At 35.2% G+C, this 11,232-nt stretch overlaps 1 non-coding gene across 1 annotated transcript; it reads right to left on the bottom strand.

Annotated features, from left to right (window-relative positions):
* Nucleotides 1-10,107: 10,107 nt before the first annotated feature.
* Nucleotides 10,108-10,212, bottom strand: LOC138081598 (U6 spliceosomal RNA). Its single transcript, XR_011145046.1, has one exon. It is a non-coding gene; the product is annotated as a U6 spliceosomal RNA (small nuclear RNA).
* Nucleotides 10,213-11,232: the final 1,020 nt, after the last annotated feature.

Below are 11,232 nucleotides of genomic sequence, written 5' to 3'. Positions count from 1 at the left end.
AGATGTTGAAAATAAACCTTATGAGTTCTCATCACAAAGAGAAATTTTTTCCTTCTTTTATTTTTATTGTATTATGAGAACATAGATGCTAACTGAATCTATTCTGGTAATCATTTCACAATACATGTGAATCAAACCATCATGCCCTACACCTTTAACTTACACAGGATGTATTTAAATTATTTCTCAATAAAACTGAAAAAAAAAATGGGAATAGAATTTCTCACTCTTTGACCACTGCTTTTGAAAGAGAAATATGAGAAGTTGACTAAGATATGCCTTGAGCTGAGTAAACCTTTTTATTTAATACAGAATATTTAGTTATTTTTTTAATCCCCAACTCCCAAAAGAAGCTGACGGATTGACCCTTGGTGTATCTTTTAGCTAGTAATATCAGATCATAATTTTGATCTGAAAGCAAATATATCAATCCATTACTTATGAAAATAAATAAATACCTAACAGAGTATTACATAAAGGAGGTACTAACATGTTGAAGCTCAATTTGCTAGGGGTTTTACATATATTACTTTCATATTACTTTATTTCACCTTCACATTCAGTGATTCACAGATGAGTGATTTAGGTCTGTAATTGCCATTTTTTAAATGTAGAAGGGGAACTCTGAGGGATTAAATAATTACCCAAGGTCATGTAGCTTCATTTTTCAGGATAGAAACTAGACTGAAGTCTTCTGTCTTCAAAACTCATCATCTTCTCAGATCAGCTTGGAACGTTACTGTTCTATTCTTCCCTCTCTCTTACTTGGCTTGCATTGACCTCTCAATGGCTCTTAAACTGCTATGGGTCTTCTCATCTTACTTTGGACATATTTTGTTGCCCTGAAATATGCATCCTCCTTCTTGCTGCCGGTCTTTGAAGTCCAGCTGAAATTTTATTGCTTTGAGAAAAGTATTGAGAAAACTGAAAGTGATCTTTGCATTCTCTGTACTGTAGTAGAACTTGTTTGTATTATTTGAATTATTTGTAATTTGTTGCTAATTATTTTTTCGTGTCATTAACATTTCTCCAGCTCATTCAAGGTTTTTGAGGGTAGGGACCACTCCTATTAAATCTTATCTCAATGATGAGCACAGTGGCATGGAGTAGTTGTTCAGTAAATATTGTTTGAATTTTAGTAGAGAGTGCTTAGTGAACAACTAACTTTGCTCAGATTTAGAGAGAGCCAGACTTTACTAATAATCAGTGTTAAGCCATTTTAAATATTGACAGCAACATCAATGGGGCAAAAAGATTGTCAAATGGAAATTTTTCTAGTCTTGCTAGTGGCATAATATTGATGATTTGTACTAGTCCACTAATTTTATTCTATATGTAGATATTAATAAAGCCCTTCCAATTTTCACCTTGAAACAAAATAAGGTAAGTTTTTTCTATCTTTTTAACAGTATTTTTTTTTTTTGCTTATCACATTTTAATCTTTCTTTTTCCCCCCATTGAATACTAAAGTGCCAGTAAAGTGTCCCTAAAGTAAGTGCCACCTTCGCTCAAAACAATCACATGTGGACTCAGTATGAACTGACAAGATTTCATGGGGTCTTTGCGAATCCTCCTGGTGCTGATTTAAGACATGAATATTTTAGGTTTTATTGTACACGAAACAGAAAACTTGTCTTATAAACATAAAGCTTTTAAGAACTGAATTTTCTGCAAGCAACTCCCTACCCTCACATTATGACCACTTCCCATAATATGATATATCTAATGTGTTTAATACACATTTTCTAGGTTAAATGTAGAAATTTGAGATTTTTAAAAAATGGCCAATTGAATGTCACATCCACAGAAGAACTGAAGTGCTCTTGAAAATCTTTTCCTCTTATCCTCTCTCTTTGGAGACAGATCTTAATATTGACACTCAAGGCTAGAGGATAACTCACTTTCAAGAGGCCAGTCTAGGCATGTGGCATGAAGACAATGGTTCAATTACCAAAGTAGAAATATGCCTGATTAGCCTCATTTGGTCTTCAGGGTCCTCAGTCGTCTTAGATGACTTATGCCACACTGCAGTTTGAACCTCAGAATTTCCAATGGTTTAAAGCACTGGTGATGTTTAATTAAAATTTCTCATATTTATAAAATTGCATAATGTAAAAAGTAATAATGCAGTGATACTAAGTCAAGAGTTGAGCTAATAAAGCTAATTTAAGTTCTCTTATAACCTTGAGGCTGCTTCCTTTTGGAAAGAATCTAAAAGTTACAATTTTCTTCAACAAATTAATACAAAGAGAAATTTAGAATTATCTCTAATTCACCCTTGTGCCTAAGAAAAGTTTATTGTGTAACACTTGTATCATATTTTTAATTTTGGAAAGTATTTTAATCTATTATCTCACTCAATTCATCATCACTGCCAATCTTAGATCTTATTTATTAAAGTGGAGATGAAACAAGAACATTGTCTTTAGATTCATAAGACCAAATTTTAAGCAATATGTCAACTAAAAAAGACTTAATATATTGTTGTGATGAAGTTCTATGTGGATCTGTAGCTCTCGTAAATCAGAAGTTCATACAGAAAATAGTCTAACACAGAGTTAGTTTATCCTAAGCCATTTATAGACTCAAGAGGGACCTTATTTCATCATTTAATTTATTAATAAGGGTAAAGTAATTTTCTGTAAGATACACTCTTAAGACTTCAGTGGCTTAGCACATAGCAATCCAATAAAAATTTGGACCCTTTCTTTGTGCTAGTCTTTCAAAGATCCAGTTTCTTTCCATCTTGTGGCTCTATTATCCTCAGTGCCTCAGAGAGAGGCCCTCTGAAGAGGAAGGAGAGGGTGAAGAAGGTCTGTCTGCTTCTTGACCACATCCTAGAGGTGATATACATCATTTTTACTCATAACACATCTTCAGGCACTAATAACATGGAGATTCTCTGTGTGTCCCAGAAGAAGAGACATCAATCTTGGTAAAATCTAGACCAACTATGCTATCTTCTATTTTTGAGTCACGTAAAAATATCTCCTATTCCCCATGTACCTTCCTTTATATACTTAAAATCAACTAGAATTGATTAAAAAAATTTAACCAGAAATTATAGTTGATAGTGAGAATAATGGACACAGGGGAAGATCTAAAGACAAACATGTGGGTTCTAGGGATATTCTTATGCATTGAAATGAATGGTTTTGACTCAACAAGGCAGACAGATGACACACGTTTATATTTTCTCTTTTCTCAAAAGTCATTAAAGGAAACAAAGGTAAAGAAAACAAACAAAAGCAAAACAAAGTATCACCCTTAATGAAACATTTGGGGGTGGACCATTAGTAGAATAGAGAGTGCGGTAACTTTGTGGAAGATGGAAAGAAGGTAAGAAGACAGATGGCTGATTAGCAGAGTGAAGGAAATTGGGTTCTAAAATATATCTGGCTGGTGTGGTCAACTGAGGCAGGAGCAGCAGCCCCGTATAGAGCTATAGAACATTGGTTCTCAAAGTAAGATTCTCAGATTGTCAGTGTCATTGTCACCTAATCACTAGTTATAAATGTTAACTCTCAGGCTTTACCCAGATCATCTGAATCAGAGACCGAGGATTCTAGTCTGAATTGTGAAATTATTTAATGATACAAATGAACTTATTTACAAAACAGAAACAGACTCACAGACTTAGAGAAGGAAGTTATGGTTACCGGTGGGAAAGAAGAAAGGAAGGACTAGTTGGGGAGTTTGGGATGGATCTGTACATACTGGTGTATTTAAAGTGGATAACCAACAAGGTCCTACTGCACAGCACAGGGAACTCTGCTCAGGGTTATATGGGAGCCTAGATGGGCGGGGATTTTGGGGGAGAAAATATATGTATATGTATGACTGTGTCCCTTTTCTGTCCTTCTGATGCTATTACAACATTGTTAATCAGCTATATTCCAATGTAAAATAAAAAGTAAAAAAAAAAAAGCTATAAAATAAAGACATTTGCATTCTGGCACCCCCAACCATCTCCCTGGCCACTTCTGAGGTGAAGCCTGATGATGACTTCTCTGTTCATATAAACAGATCATCCGATCAGCATGAGGCAATTTTGTAACATTTCAGAGGAAAGAAAAAAAAAATCAATAAGAAAAGATAACCCTAACAGAAACTAAGATATAGAAGATTTCACTTCTGGTATAGAAGTAGTCTTTAAAATAACTCAGAACCCTCAGAACAACGTAAGAAAACATTATCTTTGTAATTAGATCAGAGGAGGCTTGAAAAACAAGTAAGTAGAGAATAAAAAATATTTTTTTGAAAATCAAAACATTAGTAAAAACATTAATATATAAAAATTCCAATCATACAATTAGAATATGTTTTAGCAATTTTTTTCACTACCTAAAAAATAAACAAATAGAAAAACCAAATGAAAAGATGAGAGGACTGAAAATGGAGGTAGTCATTTGACTAACAGGAGATACAGAGAAAATATGTAGAAAGATAAAGCAAATCTTAAAAGATAAATTCCTACAGATGAAGTACAAGTGCTCTCAGATTGAAAGGGTTTAAATACCACAAATTATAAAAATGCTGCTAGACATATCAATGACGTTTTACAATGCCAGAGTAAATAAAAAATTCTAAAATCTTCCAGAGAATAAAGTGTGTTCACTTATAAAGGAATGAGACTCAGACTAATATTAATTTCACATCTGCAATACTGGATACTAAAAGAAAATATATAGTAAATATTATTATAATATGGTAAATCTTATCCTAGCCACTGGGTTGCCAGGGTATTCCCCAAGGATTTTTTGAATACCAAGTAAAATTCTTATCAGGATGAGTAAAGAAGATGTTTACAGAAACTAAATGAGTTTACTTCCCAGACAAACTTTCCTAGGACCTTACTTGAGGATATACTTTAGCAAAATTAGAAGAGTAAATAAGAATGTAGACAACATGGACTCCAAGGAAAGATAGATTGTAGGTAGGTGAGATAGGCAGGAGTCCCAGAATGGCAGCTTTGCAGCAGTTTAGACAAAAGTAAGGGAACAGAGGATTCAAGAGGGAGGCACCTTGCAAAAAAATAGCATTTCATACATTTGATATTATCCCCAAGAAGGTAGAACTACTTAACAATGTAATAAAGCAAGCAAAATGAGAAAATAAGAAGGAATTTAGAAACTCCAGAAAAATTAAAAAACTATACAAAAGTCAAAACCAACTACTTGACTCTGAAAAGAACAGTACCTACTAAGGAATAACAGACAAAACATGATTCTATTTTTATGATCAAACTATAGCTAATCTAGAAGATAGTTTTACCCTTGGAAAAGAATGTAAACATTATCCACCTCAACAGTTTAAAGGCAAGAGATGTTGCTTATGGTAGCTACAAAAAGAAATATAATGGTGGACGTTTATTTAAAGTTACAAAAATAACTAAAAGAAAAGCAAAAAAAGAGGATAAGTATCACATTGGTGGGATGGGGCTTGGATGATATGAGAATTAGCTCATTGCAGAGTAGGAAGTCATTATCTTAAAGACTGAAAGTAATCATCAGAAATACAATTTTAGAAATAGCTTTAAAAGTTAAAAATTGTTACTCCTGTATGAAAAACTAGAAATTGGGAGGTATAGGGCAAACGTTTTTTGTTTTTCATTTAAACATCTCCACTTACTGCTTTTTTCAAGTCATATGAATGAATAAATCCATTTAATTAAAATTTATAAAAAATAAAGCATTTTTTTCTTAATTAGTGTAGAGGACACAGTTGGTTGCCTACTGACTTTTTATTCCCCTTCTTATTTATTGACAGATCTCCAGGATTCTTTGTACAGCTGCTTCCTTCATGCAACTGAATGTGAGGAAGGTGACTTTATCACCAACTATGAGGTTCAAATGGCAACCCACTCCAGTACTCTTGCCTGGAAAATTCCATGGATGGCGGAGCCTGGTAGGCAACAGTCCATGCCGTTACAAAGAGTCGGACACAACTGAGTGACTTCACTTTTTTTAAAAAAACAAGGTTCATTTGCATTTACCTAAATTATCAAAGTATTGATAATTCCATTTTCTAATAGATAGATAGGGTTAGTTATTTATATGATCCAGTTCTGACCAAAGAGAAAAGAGGTGTGTCTACTAGTAGCTTTTGAAAAAGGACTCCTCGTTTTAAAAAAAGGTACCAAAAAAAAGGTGTCGCTGTTCATAGGTACGACTTCTGGAACTTTGCAGGCCAACTGACAACCCCGAGGGCAGCTAGTCTGAGGACAGAAAAGAGATGCTAAGGATATTCAAATAGAATGATGGTAAAAAACTTGGGTCCTTGGTGAGGTTGATAAAACTCTCAACTCAACAACTCTCTGAAGTTATGGAACCATGCATTCCAAGGACTTATTGTGTGTAATACCTTTCCTTGAAATACCATTTGTCTTAGAAGTCCAGCTGAAATTTTACGTCTTTGAGAAAAGTCTTGAAAAAATGGAAAGTGATCTTTTGAGTTTGATATTCTTTTCTTTGGGGTTGAGGGCATAAATCCCAAAACCATTCTTTTTCAGGATGTTTTCAAACAGAAGTAGGTTGGGATTGGGATCTGAGGGCTCTCCCAACAGTGTGATTGCTTTTTCTCCCCTTTACTGAAATTAAAAAATTGATTTATTCATTGCTTTCATTGAAAAGCATAAAGAGCTAAAAAACTAAAAGATCAATCCAGTTCATCATAGGTATTCAAAATATAGAAGTAAATAAAAGAAAGCACCTATGATTCTGAGCTAATACTGAAATTTAAATATTATTTGTATTCAAATTAATCTTTCAAATCAGCTTGGAAAATCACATAACCCTATTTAATTCCTCTGAGAAGAATTGTTTATTGTTCAGTTTCAACTGTCTGCTAAATTAAGCTGTGGTGATTATAATGGTTATAACAAAGCTGATATGAAAGAAGGTAATAACTTTAGGTATAAAACAAAGCTTTGGGAGAATTTTGCAACCTTAAAATGAGGAGAACATAAAGTGGAAGTGAGAAATAGATTTAAGGGCCTAGATCTGATAGAGAGAGTGCCTGATGAACTATGGAATGAGGTTCATGACATTGTACAGGAGACAGGGATCAAGACCATCCCCATGGAAAAGAAATGCAAAAAAGCAAAATGGCTGTCTGGGGAGGCCTTCCAAATAGCTGTGAAAAGAAGAGAGGCGAAAAACAAAGGAGAAAAGGAAAGATATAAGCATCTGAATGCAGAGTTCCAAAGAATAGCAAGAAGAGATAAGAAAGCCTTCTTCAGCGATCAATGCAAAGAAATAGAGGAAAACAACAGATTGGGAAACACTAGAGATCTCTTCAAGAAAATTAGAGATACCAAGGGAACATCTCATGCAAAGAGCCAGACATCTTGGAATGTGAAGTCAAGTGGGCCTTAGAAAGCATCACTATGAACAAAGCTAGTGGAGGTGATGGAATTCCAGTTGAGCTGTTTCAAATGCTGAAAGATGATGCTGTGAAAGTGCTGCACTCAATATGCCAGCAAATTTGGAAAACTCAGCAGTGGCCACAGGACTGGAAAAGGTCAGTTTTCATTCCAATCCCAAAGAAAGGCAATGCCAAAGAATGCTCAAACTACCGCACAATTACACTCATCTCACATGCTAGTAAAGTAATTCTCAAAATTCTCTAAGCCAGGCTTCAGCAATACATGAACTGTACACTTCCTGCTGTTCAAGCTGGTTTTAGAAAAGGCAGAGGAACCAGAGATCAAATTGCCAACATCTGCTGGATCATGGAAAAAGTGAGAGAGTTCCAGAAAAACATGTATTTCTGCTTTATTGACTCTGCCAAAGCCTTTGACTGTGTGGATCACAATAAACTGTGGAAAATTCTTCAAGAGATGGGATTACCAGACCACCTAACCTGCCTCTTGAGAAATCTGTATGCAGGTCAGGAAGCAACAGTTAGAACTGGACATGGAACAACAGACTGGTTCCAAATACGAAAAGGAGTACGTCAAGGCTGTATATTGTCACCTTGCTTACTTAACTTATATGCAGAGTACATCATGAGAAATGCTGGACTGGAAGAAGCACAAGCTGGAATCAAGATTGCTGGGAGATATCTCAATAACCTCAGATATGCAGATGACACCACCCTTATGGCAGAAAGTGAAGAGAAGCTAAAAGGCCTCTTGATGAAAGTGAAAGAGGAGAGTGAAAAAGTTGGCTTAAAGCTCAACATTCAGAAAACGAAGATCATGGCATCTGGTCCCATCACTTCATGGGAAATAGATCGGGAAACAGTAGAAACAGTGTCAGACTTTCTTTTTTGGGCTCCAAAATCACTGCAGATGGTGACTGCAGCCATGAAATTGAAAGACACTTACTCCTTGGAAGAAAAATTTTGACCAACCTAGATAGTATATTCAAAAGCAGAGACATTACTCTGCCAACTGAGGTCCATCTAGTCAAGGCTATGGTTTTTCCTGTGGTCATGTATGGATGTGAGAGTTGGACTGTGAAGAAGACTGAGCACTGAAGAATTGATGCTTTTGAATTGTGGTGTTGGAGAAGACTCTTGAGAGTCCCTTGGACTGCAAGGAGATCCAACCAGTCCATTCTGAAGATCAACTCTGGGATTTCTTTGGAAGGAATGATGCTAAAGCTGAAGCTCCAGTACTTTGGCCACCTCATGTGAAGAGTTGACTCATTGGAAAAGACTCTGATGCTGGGAGGAATTGGTGGCAGGAGAAGGGGACGACCGAGGATGAAATGGCTGGATGGCATCAGGGACTCGATGGACGTGAGTCTGAGTGAACTCTGGGAGTTGGTAATGGACAGGGAGGCCTGGCATACTGTGATTCATGGGGTTGCAATGAGTCGGACACGACTGAGCTACTCAACTGAACTGAAAATGAGAACAGATTTTTCCATGTACTAGAACTTTAGGGGTGGTGAAGGCCAAAGTGTAGCATCACATATCCTTAAATTTTTATTTTATTTTAGGAAACATGACCAACAAATTCTATCAAACTATCAAATTTCCAGATTCTTTCTTTTACTGTGACTCATTAGACTATTTCTTTTTCTTTTCTTTTTAACTGGTAATAATGAAGATTTTGTTTCTTAAAAGAAACAGAACTTTAAATTTTTTTAAAGTTCAACAAAAATCATTTCTCCTACTGTTCCACTCCCTTCCTCTTGCAAGGGCCAATATGTTCTCTGTACCCGTGAGCTTGCTGTTTTATTGTTGTTCTTTTTTTTTTGAAATTCCACATGTAGAAGATATCATAGAATATTTGTTGTTCCCATCTGACTTATTTTGCTTAACATAATACCTTTGAAGTCCACTTACGTTGCTTCAGATGGCAAGAGTTCATTCTTTTTATGGCTGAATATTATATAACCACGGAGAAGGGAATGGCACCCCACTCCAGTACTCTTGCCCGGAAAACCCCATGGACAGAGGAGCCTGGTAGGCTGCAGTCCATGGGTTTGGGAACAGTCAGACATGACTGAGCAACTTCCCTTTCACTTTTCATTTTTATGCATTGGAGAAGGAAATGGCAGCCCACTCCAGTGTTCTTGCCTGGAGTATCCCAGGGACGGCGGAGCCTGGTGGGCTGCCATCTATGGGGTCGCACAGAGTGGGACACGATTGAAGCGACTTAGTAGTAGCAGTATATATACATCACAGTTTCTTCATTTATCCATTAATGGACATGATCATTGCAGATTTGATTTGCATTTCCCTGATAATTAATGATATAGAGCATTTTTAAGGTACCTATTGGTCATCTGTATGTCTTCTCTAGAAAAATGTTTATTCAGATCTTTACCTTATTTTTAAATGCTTTTTTTAGTTATTGAGTTTATGAGTTCTACATGTTTTCAGTATTAACACTTTATCTGATATATGATTTGCAAATACTTTCTTTTTTTGGTAGATTGACTTTTCATTTTGTTGATGGCTTCCTTTGTTGTGCAGAAGCTTTTTAGTTTGATGTAGTCCCACTTGTTTATCTTTCCTTTTGTTGTTTTTGCCATTGGTGTCAGATTTTTAAAAAATCAAGACCCATGTTAAGAAATTTCCTGCCCATGTTTTCTCTTTTTTTTTTTTTTAAATTTTAAAAGTTTTATTCTTACATGCATTCCCAAACATGAAAAAAATATGGAACGCTTCACGAATTTGCGTCTCATCCTTGCGCAGGGGCCATGCTAATCTTCTCTGTATCGTTCCAATTTTAGTATATGTGCTGCCGAAGCGAGCCTGCCCATGTTTTCTTCTAGTAATTTTATAGTTTCAGGTCTTATTTTTAGATCCTAAATTCATTTTGTGTTAATTTTTGTATATGATATAATATAGTAGTTCAGTATCATTCTTTTGCATGTGGCTATCCATTTTTCCCAGCACCATTTTTGAAGACTGTCCTTTCTCTTGGTCACAAACTGAATAATTGCCCATGTATGCGTGGATTTAATTATGAACCCTCTATTTTGTTTTACTGATCTGTGTGCCTTTTATGCAAATATTATATTGTTTTAATTATAATAGCTTTGTAATATTGTTTAAAATCAGGGAGCATGATATCTCCAGCTTTGTTCTTTTTCAAGATTGCTTGGATATTTGGTGTCTTTTGTAGTTTCATACAAATTTTAGGATTATTTGTTTCCAAACCTGTGAAGAATTTTATTAGAATTTTGATAGGAAATTTCACTGAGTCTATAGATTACATTGGGTATACAGACATTTAACAATATTAATTTTCCCAATTCATGAGCATAGAATATCTTTCCATTTATTTGTGCCTTCTTCAGTTTCTTTCATTAATGTTTTATAGTTTTCAAAATGCACGTCTTTCACATCCTTAAATTCATTCCTAGGTATTTTTTCCTTAAGATGCAGTTTTAAATGAGATAGTTTTCTTAATTTCTCTTTCTGATAATTTATTATTAGTATATAGAAACTCAATAGATTTTTGTGTATTGATTTTATATCATGCAACTTAATTCATTTATTAGTTCAAGTAGTGCATTTTATGGAGTTCCACACACATATATATATTATATATGGGCTTCCCTGGTGGCTCAGATGGTAAAGAAACTGCCTGCAATGCAAGGGACCCGAGTTCAATCCCTGGGTCTGGAAGATCCCTTGGAGAAGGGAATGGCTTCCCACTCTAGTATTCTTGCCTGGAGAATTCCATGGACAGAGGAGCCTGACAATCTACAGTATATATATAATATCATGTCGTCTGCAAATAGTGATAGTTTTACTTCTTCCTTTCCA

Source organism: Capricornis sumatraensis, chromosome 6, assembly GCF_032405125.1.
Source record: "Capricornis sumatraensis isolate serow.1 chromosome 6, serow.2, whole genome shotgun sequence".
Classification (NCBI taxonomy): Eukaryota; Metazoa; Chordata; class Mammalia; order Artiodactyla; family Bovidae; genus Capricornis; species Capricornis sumatraensis.
Note: the sequence above shows the minus strand (reverse complement) of the source record. Positions and strands in the feature narration are given on the sequence as shown.